Source organism: Ranitomeya variabilis, chromosome 2 (assembly GCF_051348905.1).
Source record: "Ranitomeya variabilis isolate aRanVar5 chromosome 2, aRanVar5.hap1, whole genome shotgun sequence".
NCBI lineage: Eukaryota > Metazoa > Chordata > Amphibia > Anura > Dendrobatidae > Ranitomeya > Ranitomeya variabilis.
Window position 1 is genome coordinate 553,267,141 of NC_135233.1, and position 10,277 is coordinate 553,277,417.

General features: G+C 39.2%; 1 long non-coding RNA gene across 1 annotated transcript; it reads left to right on the top strand.

The window, feature by feature from the left end:
• The first annotated feature begins 438 nt into the window (after positions 1–438).
• LOC143809706 (uncharacterized) lies at positions 439–2,735 on the top strand. Its single transcript, XR_013222407.1, has 3 exons — positions 439–826; positions 915–1,078; positions 2,206–2,735. It is a non-coding gene; the product is annotated as an uncharacterized LOC143809706 (long non-coding RNA).
• Positions 2,736–10,277: the final 7,542 nt, after the last annotated feature.

The following is a 10,277-nucleotide window of genomic DNA, read 5'->3' on the forward strand; positions in this document are numbered from 1 at the left end:
GAGAAGTTATTTAAGAAATTATTTATATTCCGGTACTTGGGGATTATTGATTTAATTGTGTACATTCTGTTTTATAACAGTTTATATCTCCATAATGGACCTTAAGGCCAGAGAAAAAGCCTGGCAAGATAAAGCTACAAACCATTTTAAACAAAATGGCACTATTGATCCTAATTTTAATTCTGCCCATAATGATCTTAAGGAACTGAAAACTAAATATAAGAATTTGGTTAATAAAAAAACAAAAATATGGTGGACAAAAGCATCTCTAGATAATTATATAGCCCAAAATATTGTTCCCCGTGGTTTAAGAATTCAATTATACCCTACTTTTGGGCTGGATGACCCTGAACTTACCAATAAATGGATGGATACAGCATCTTTGTGCTCTAAAAATTTTATGGAAATTATAAATGCTAAAAATACATCTCTTCTGGACGAAATTGATTTGGAACTAAATTCAATACAGAAAGATCTTACATCAGGACTAAGTACCGATGAATTTAATAAATTCTATCATGACATTAATATAGAACTTGAAAAATGGGAACAACAAATCAGTTCTACTAAAATGAAAAAATACCAGAGGGACAAACAAGATTATGAACAAAAAAAGATCTATCGATGGCAAATTAGATCACAAGAAGGCAATAAAGTCACTAATGCTACTAGGAGTCCATCTATCTCCTCCGTTACTTCTGCATCTAGTAGTGCTCCCTCCACATATGAAGCTGAATACCATAATCCGAGACGAATTAAAACTCGATTTGGAGGAAGAAATCAATACCAAGATAGGCAGAATAAGAAACGCACTGACCAGCCAAAGGTAATCAATTTATCATCTCATGTACTCTCTGATGATCAAATGTTATTACTTGAAAAAGGTCTAACCTTCTCTCCTCCCCAATCATTAGACATATTCACGACGATAAAGGATATCCATCTGTTTGCACGGAAATTAATCTTAAAACGATTTCACGAAAAATCTGCTATGGGGATAACATTGAATTCGGAGGAAGAAAAGGAAGCCCTGGCTATTCTTGAATCATTGGCAGACGAAAGTAATCCCCCTGATTCGGTGAGCACCTTCCCCAATTTTCTCTTTAATAAATCAAAAAAATTTCCTAATATTAACTCTTGTCCAGCTGTCGATGTCTTTGTTAAACTGGTGACTGAAGACATCGAAAAAATAAATCATAAATATTATTTTAAATCTAGTGATTTAAAAGAGAGAAAAATAATTCAAGAGTTACAAGAATGGAAAGATGTCACCTTTAAAAGAGCAGATAAAGGGGGAAACTTAGTTATCTGGCCAAACGAATTATATGAGAGACAAGCCTTTAAATTGTTATCTAACAGCCAATGTTATAAAAAATTAACTTATAATCCTACTGAAGAATATCAAAGGGAATTAGTGAGCATTTTACTGGAGGCTTACGAGGAGGGAATTATTTCAAAAAAATTGCTGGAGGTGATAGAGAAATTGAAGCCAAAACTTCCAACTTTCTATCTCCTCCCGGAATTACACAAAAATGCCCTAGACCCTCCCGGACGTCCCATCGTATCAGGCAATGAGAGTCTTACTGAGATCATATGTAAAATAATTGACTACTATCTTAAACCGATTGTAACCACTTTGCCGTCATTCACCCTTGATACAACCGCGGCACTAAAAAGATTAGACCAACTCCATCTTGATGATAACATGATCCTTGTTACTGCGGACGTAGAAGCACTATATACCTCAATTAAACATACTCAAGGAATAGCAGCAATAACTTGGTTTCTACAGAATAGTAATCTTGATAACAATCTTTGTAAACTTCTCCTTACTTTGTTGGAATTTATCCTGACTCATAACTGCTTTACTTTTAAAGATCAAGTGTTCCTCCAAGTACAGGGTACAGCGATGGGGGCCTCATGTGCCCCCTCATACGCTAATTTATTTTTAGGCCTTTGGGAACGGGACTTATTGCAATGTTCTAATATTCCTGGTATTGATAAAATCCAAAATTGGATCAGATATATAGATGACATCATGTTTGTCTGGGAGGGGACTGTAGATGAACTTAAAAACGTAATGACAGCATTTAATGATAATAATTCTAACATTTATCTGACTTATTCATACGGACGTAAAGTTACGTTTCTTGATATTGATATATCTATCAATAATGATGGCTCTATTCTTACAACTATCTTTAGAAAACCAACTGCCACCAATTCATTTCTACATGCACAATCCTCTCATCTGCCATGTACAATTCGCTCCATCCCAGTGGGACAATACATAAGAGCTAAGAGAATATGCTCTACGGAAGAGGCTTATCAGGAGCAAGCCAAAGATCTTTATTCAAGATTTAGAGAAAGAGGCTATGGTCATAGACCAATTCAATATGCCTATAAAAAAAACACAACAAGTCACAAGAAACCAACTATTATATCAGCAAAAGAAAAAAGAAGAAATTTCAGATTCATCTAAGGTGAGACTAATTACACCCTATAATAGTCAATGGAAAGACTTTACAAAAATTATTCATAGTCGATGGGATGTTCTCTTTACTGATCCTATCTTAAAGAAAACCCTCACTCCAAAACCACTTATAACCGCTAAAAGATCTAAAAATCTAGCTGACATGCTGGTTAGAAGTCATTACTCTTCTGTAAAATCTGTTCAGCATAATATTTTTGGAGAAATAAAAGGGTTTTTTCCTTGCAAAAGATGCAAAGGATGTGCCAATACTGTTAAAAGTAAAGAATTTTACAACGCTGACGAATCTCGAAAATATACAATCAGGAAATATTTGACTTGACCATCTCAAGGAGTAATTTATCTTGCACGTTGTCCATGCCATAAAATATACATCGGCATGACCACAAGAGAACTTCGTATAAGAATAAGAGAACACGTGCGGGATATTGAAAAATCTAAAAATACTGAACATGATGAACAACTGAAGACACTTCCTCGCCATTTTAGGGCATTTCACAATTCAGATGCTAGGGGGCTTCAAATCATGGCAATAGACCAGGTAACTCTGGGTATAAGGGGAGGGAATTTGTTCAAAATACTATCCCAAGTAGAGAGTCGTTGGATTTTCAGACTCAATTCACTTACCCCTTACGGTTTAAATGAGAGCCATGGTTTTGGGTCATTTCTCTGAATATTTAAATAACCATTGTCCCCCTATTTTTTAATTAGTTCTAATCCTATATGGGCTTTTAATGTCTTTCGTGTTTTGTGTGTTTTTAAGATTTTAATTATATGTTATCTTTCAGATTTATTATCATCACTGATATGGTTGCCTCCAATATACCTTAGGGATAAAGATGAAATTTCCAACCAGGACTTTATGAATACAAGCTGCGTGCAATAAAGCTATAGAGATGTGTTTATTTGGACATTTATTTATATTTTCTATTATATTTATTTTTATTTATTTTTCATTTTAGTATTTATTTATATTTATTCATTTTTTACTTTTAATTTTATTTCTATAATTATTATTTTTATTTATTATTTTTTCTTTATATTTTTCATTTTTATTTTTCCATTGCTTATATTTCTTAGGGACACTCCAAATCTTATGCGGATTTATTAATGGCCAATTGTCTACATAATCATCTTTGTATTATATTTATATATTTTAAATATTTATATATTTGTATTGATATATTATCTTTTTCTAATAGAATATCACTATTATCACTATGTATTTATATATAATAATGTTAGTATTTATAATTTTGAGTGTATATATTAATTCTAGTAATTTTAATCTTCACTTTCTACACCATAATGATGGTTATTATATGTCATCATCTTAATATTGCTGTAATTGTTCTAATTTCACTATTTACTTTATAATTTATATTATGTTGTTCATATATAGTATATAATATATTTTTTCTGCACTAATTTTAATGCATGATTATATTGCTACAATTGGGTACTTTATCGCAGTTGCCCCCTTACCTCCGCTATATGTTATAGTCCATTTTGGCTAGCATTCAATTTGCACGCTTGAAATCCTACACTTAGTCATCCTTGATCATTAAACAGTCAGTACGCATGCGTGGTTCCCCTGCGCTCGGCCTTCCCGGCGTGCTCTCTAGGTATACACACGTCATCGCTGCTGCTTAGCAGCGGTGGATGGCGTGCGTTCCACTGAGCGCTGACGGAAGTGCTCATCACGGAGCGCAGTAGGATCTACGCATGCGTCGCTATGATTGATATCGGGCACAATACTAGATTCTGATTGGTCTATTGGACTATTTATACTGACACACTCGCGTCATTAAGCCACGCCTCCTGAAGAAGATCGGTGAAACGCGCGTTGAGGCGGCGGGTGGAGAGATCTCACATTTACAAATACAAACCTGTAAGTTGCATTGCTCATTATGTGCTAGCTACCTATTGTCTTAATATATTATATGCACTATAGCACTTTTTCATTCTAGATTTATAACTTTAGCTCGCACCATTCCCCCTACTGCTAGGACTGACAAGCCTTATATATATACTTACATAGGGAATGCTGCCTGCAATACTACTTTCTACCTCTTGATTTTCACCAGCCATACACATATAGCTATGGCTGGGTTAATAGCACTAACCTGAATTATTATGTTATATATTTGATATATTGAGCAATTTTTTTAGGTTGGGATTCCCAATGGGACCAACAAATATGGAATAATTACATATTGATATTTTTGCAACATAGGATGTAATAAGTATCTTCTCCTTATTATCCCGCTATTAGTGTCATTTTTGTAATTTTATGTTTATTATGATTTTTGATGTAATAAATTTTGTTAGACATTTAAGAAACTCTCCGACCCTTTCTTGATATTGTTTGACTCATAGCAGGGGTTATATGTGATTATTATATACTGAGAACTGAGAAGTTATTTAAGAAATTATTTATATTCCGGTACTTGGGGATTATTGATTTAATTTAGTCCAGTCATGAATAGCCTGAACCTTGACTGGGTCCATCTTAATAGTAGAAGGAGAAAAAATGAAACCCAAAAAAGAAATCTTCTGGACTCCAAAAAGACATTTTGAGCCCTTCACAAATAAAGCATTGTCATGTAGGACCTGAAAGACCATCCTGACCTGCTTAACATAAGACTCCCAATCATCCGAAAAAACCAGAATATCATCCAGATACACAATCATAAACTTATCCAGATATTCACGGAAGATGTCATGCATAAAGGACTGAAAGACTGAAGGAGCATTAGAAAGTCCAAAAGGCATCACCAAGTACTCAAAATGGCCTTCAGGCGTATTAAATGCAGTTTTCCATTCATCACCCTGTTTTATACGCACAAGGTTATATGCACCACGAAGATCTATCTTGGTGAACCAACTAGACCCCCTAATGCGAGCAAACAAATCAGTTAACAATGGCAAAGGATACTGAAATTTGACCGTGATTTTATTCAAAAGGCGATAATCAATACAGGGTCTCAGGGAACCATCCTTTTTAGCCACAAAAAAGAATCCTGCACCAAGAGGGGATGAGGACGGGCGAATATGTCCCTTCTCTAAAGACTCCTTTATATAACTCCGCATGGCAGCATGCTCCGGCACAGGTAAATTGAAAAGTCGTCCCTTAGGAAACTTACTACCAGGAATCAAATTTATAGCACAATCACAGTCCCTATGAGGAGGTACAGAATTGAGTTTGGGCTCCTCAAATACATCCTGGTAGTCTGACAAAAACGTAGGGACTTCAGAAGGAGTGAACGAAGCAATTGACACCACAGGAGCGTCACCATGAATTCCCTGACAACCCCAACTTGACACCGACATAGCTTTCCAATCCAGGACTGGATTATGAGTCTGCAACCATGGTAGACCCAACACGACGACATCATGCAAATTATGCAGTACAAGAAAGCGAATCACCTCCCGATGAACAGGAGTCATGCACATGGTCACTTGTGTCCAGTACTGAGGTCTATTCGTAGCCAATGGTGTAGAATTCAATTAGTGGAATAGGGAATTTTAAAGGCTCCAAATCAAAACCACAGCGCCTGGCAAATGACCAATCCATCAGACTCAGGGCGGCACCTGAATCTACAAAAGCATTAACCGGATAAGATGACAGGGAACAAATCAGGGTAACAGACAAAATGAACTTAGGCTGTAAAGTACCAATGGTGACAGATTTATCAACCTTTTTTTTGCGCTTAGAGCATGCTGAGATAACATGAGCTGAGTCACCACAGTAAAAGCACAACCCATTTTGCCATCTATAATTTTGCCGTTCACTTCTGGTCAGAATTCTGTCACATTGCATAGATTCAGGTGTCTGTTCAGAAGACACCGCCAAATGGTGCACAGGTTTGCGCTCCCGCAAACGCCGATCAATCTGAATGGCCAGAGTCATTGACTCATTCAGACCTGCAGGCGTAGGGAACCCCACCATGACATTCTTAATGGCTTCAGAAAGACCTTCTCTGAAATTTGCAGCCAGGGCACACTCATTCCACTGAGTAAGCACCGACCACTTCCGAAATTTCTGGCAGTACACCTCTGCTTCATCTTGCCCCTGCGAGAGGGCCAATAACGTTTTTTCAGCCTGGTTCTCAAGATTAGGTTCCTCATAGAGCAATCCAAGGGCTAGAAAAAACGCATCTACACTTAAGCAATGCAGGATCCCCTGGCGCCAATGCGAAGGCCCAATCTTGGGGGTCACCACGCAAAAAGGAAATGATAATCTTAACTTGCTGAACGGCATCACCAGAGGAACGAGGTTTCAAAGAAAGAAACAACTTACAATTGTTCCTAAAATTCAGGAACCTAGATCTATCTCCAGAAAACAACTCCGGAATAGGTATTCTAGGCTCTGACATAGGACTGTGAACAACAATATCCTGAAAACTTTGAACCCTAGCAGCAAGATGATCCAGACTGGAAGCCAAGCTCTGGACATCCATGTCAGCAGCTGAACTCAGAGCCACACCAAGATTAAGAGGAGGAGAGAAGCAGCCACAGCAGCTAGACACACGGCAACAAAAAAAAAAAAAAAAAATTCTCAAGGCTTCTTTTCTCCTGCTTCTGCCATGCAATTAACACTTTACGGGCCGGCTGTACTGTTATGATCCCAAGTGGCGGAGGATCACAAATAGATAAGCAAGTGATTAAACTAAGGACGAGCTCTAGGGAGATGGCAACTGGACTGATCGCAAATCTGAACCCATCCAAAACAACTAGAGGCAGCCGGTGAACGTGCCCAAAAAATTCTTAGACGTCTCGAGCCAGCCTGAGGAACTAGCTACCCCTAAAGAGAAAGAAAGACCTCACTTGCCTCCAGAAAAATAATTCCCAAAGATATAGAAGCCCCCAACAAATATTAACGGTGAAGTAAGAAGAAGGCACATACATAGGGATGAAATCAGATTCAGCAAAAGAGGCCCACTAGTACTAGAAAGCAGAAAATAGAGCAGGGGTCTATGCGATCAATAAAAAACCCTTACAAAATATCCATCCTGAGATTTCAAGAACCCACACACCAACTAACGGTGTGTGGGGAGAAACTCAGCCCACTAGAGCAACCAGCAAGCAAGGGAATTACATTTTAGCAAGCTGCAACAGAAAACATGATAAACACTGCTGATCAAAAAATGAGCAAACAAAACTTAGCTTATCCTGGATGGACTGGGAGCAAGGTAGTCAGAAGGAATCTGAGTAGCACTGATTACATCGACAGCCGGCCACAAGTGGAAGTAAAACAGAGCTATATAGGAACCTCCCAGAGGATAACGAACCAGCTGATAGCCAGAGACCAGCAGGATAACAAACAAAGCCACCAGGGGGAGCCCAAAGCAAAAGTCACACCATACCACCAGTGACCACAAGAGGGAGCCCGAAAACAGAGTTCACAACAGTTGGCCAGCAATACATCACCTTCATAGGCCTCCCTGCACTCCTTCCACAAGTCCTGATCATGGATAACTCCGATGAAATTGGCATCAGATAGAATGGTCTTGGATGGGGCTCCAGGTACGGAATCTGCAGCATGGATTTGGGATAAAGCATCAGCCTTCCCATTACAAGAACCTAGACGGTACGAGATAACAAAGTTAAATTGATTTAAAAATAAGTTCCATCGAGCCTGACAAGGAGAAAGACATCTAGCGGATCTAAGGAACTCTAGATTGCGATGGTCAGATAGCACTATGATCTGTTGTGCAGCTCCTTGCAGATGATGCCTCCATTCTTTGAAAGCCGCAATAATAGCCAGCAATTCCTTGTCTCCCACATCATAATTCTTCTCTGCTGAGGTTAGTCTATGGGAAAAGAAAGCACAAGGATGTAGCAGACCCTTCTCTCCAGTTCTTTGGGAGAGAATAGCCCCCAAAGCATTATCAGAAGCGTCCACCTCCACAATGAAAGGAAGTGTTGGATCTGGGTGTATCCACAGCGGTGCTGATGTGAAACAGATCTTAAGCCGATCAAAAGCTTCTTGAGCCTGTGATGACTACTTAAAGGGCTTTTCCTTCTTTGTCAAGGAAGTAATGGGACAGACAATATCAGAAAAATTTCGAATGAAGCGTCTGTAGAAATTTGCAAAACCAATAATACGTTGGACCTCCTTAACGTTCTTGGGTACCGGCCAGTCAAGGATAGCCTGAATCTTATCAGATTCCATGTTCAGCCCCTGGGGAGAGATGATATAACCTAAGAACTGTGTCTCAGAACGATGGAACTCACATTTCTCCGGCTTAATATACTGATGGTTCTCTTTCAGGCGTCTTAAAACAGTTTTGACATGTTCTTCATGTTCCTGTAGAGAGTCAGAAATGATTAGTATATCGTCCAAATAGATCACTACAAACTGGTCCAACAAATCTCTGAAAATGTTATTAGCAAGGTGTTGAAATGTTGCAGGGGCGTTACAAAGCCCGAAGGGCATCACAAGAGATTCAAAGTGTCCATACCAGCATCTGAATGCTGTCTTCCACTCATCCCCTGGACGAATACGCACCAAATTATAAGCCCCACGAAGATCCAGTTTAGAGAACACCTTAGCATGGCGGACTCTTTCAAGTAATTCGGGAATCAGAGGCAAAGGGTAACGGTTTTGTACGGTTACCTTATTGAATTCTCGATAGTCAACACAGGGTCTCAGGGTCCCATCCTTCTTCTTTACAAAAAAGATAGGTGCCCCTGCTGGTGAGGAAGAAGGACGTATGAAGCCTTTGGCCAGATTTTCATCAATATACTCTTTTAAGGCTTGAAGCTCAGGTGCCGCCAAAGGGTATATGTTACCAAAAGGAATGGCTGCCCCGGGAAGCAGCTCAATGGGACAGTCATAATGCCTGTGTGGAGGAAGCTGATCTGCATTCTTCTTGTAACACATGTCAGAGAACTCTTTATAAGCTGGAGGTAAAGAAAATACCTGTACATGTGGTTCCGTAGCCGTGGACTCAGGGACAGCTTCTGTTATCGCTGAGTTGCTACTTGTTGGAAAGATAATCTCCTTGGTCTCCCAGTTGATAATTGGGTTCTGAGAACGCAACCAAGGAATGCCTAAAATCACAGGAAAATGAAGAGAAGAAATTAGCAAGAAAGAAAGTTGCTCCTGATGATTAGGCTCCAACAAAATTTCAAGGGGTACGGTCTCCTGATCCACAGGCCCATAGATTAAAGGTGACCCATCCACTGTTTCCATGGTAATTGGAGAGGCTCTTTGCTGAATTTTAATACCATGTTCCTTGGCAAATGCGATATCCATGAAATTGCCACCTGCACCAGAGTCAATCATAGCTGAACTGGAAATCCACTGTCCTGAACACAGGATCTTAATAGGGAGAGAACAGTGAGAGTTCTTTTCCTTCAGCTCCTTGGGGGGTGAAGTCATAGAAAGTGAATGGAATACAACGTTTAAAGGCAGGCTACATTCAGAGATGTCAGATTCATCATCACAGTTGTCATACTCCTCTATTGCTGCTAGCACCTTGTTAGGCCGTCTAGGACACTTAGGACAATTGATCAAGAAGTGGTCAGACTGGCCGCAGTAGAAACATAGACTTTCACGAAGGCGATGCTCCCGGCACTCATTGATCTCGCGCCTCTGAACGGAATCAATTTGCATGGGCACCTCCTCCACCTCCCGAGAGGTTTTACCTGCAGGCTCTTTGGAAGGAAGGGAAAAGCTAGAAACACGGTTATATGCAGCAAATTTCTCCTGCCTACGCTCAGTAAGGTGAATGTCTATGCGCACACAATGCTGTATAAATGTCTCTAGCTCTTGTGG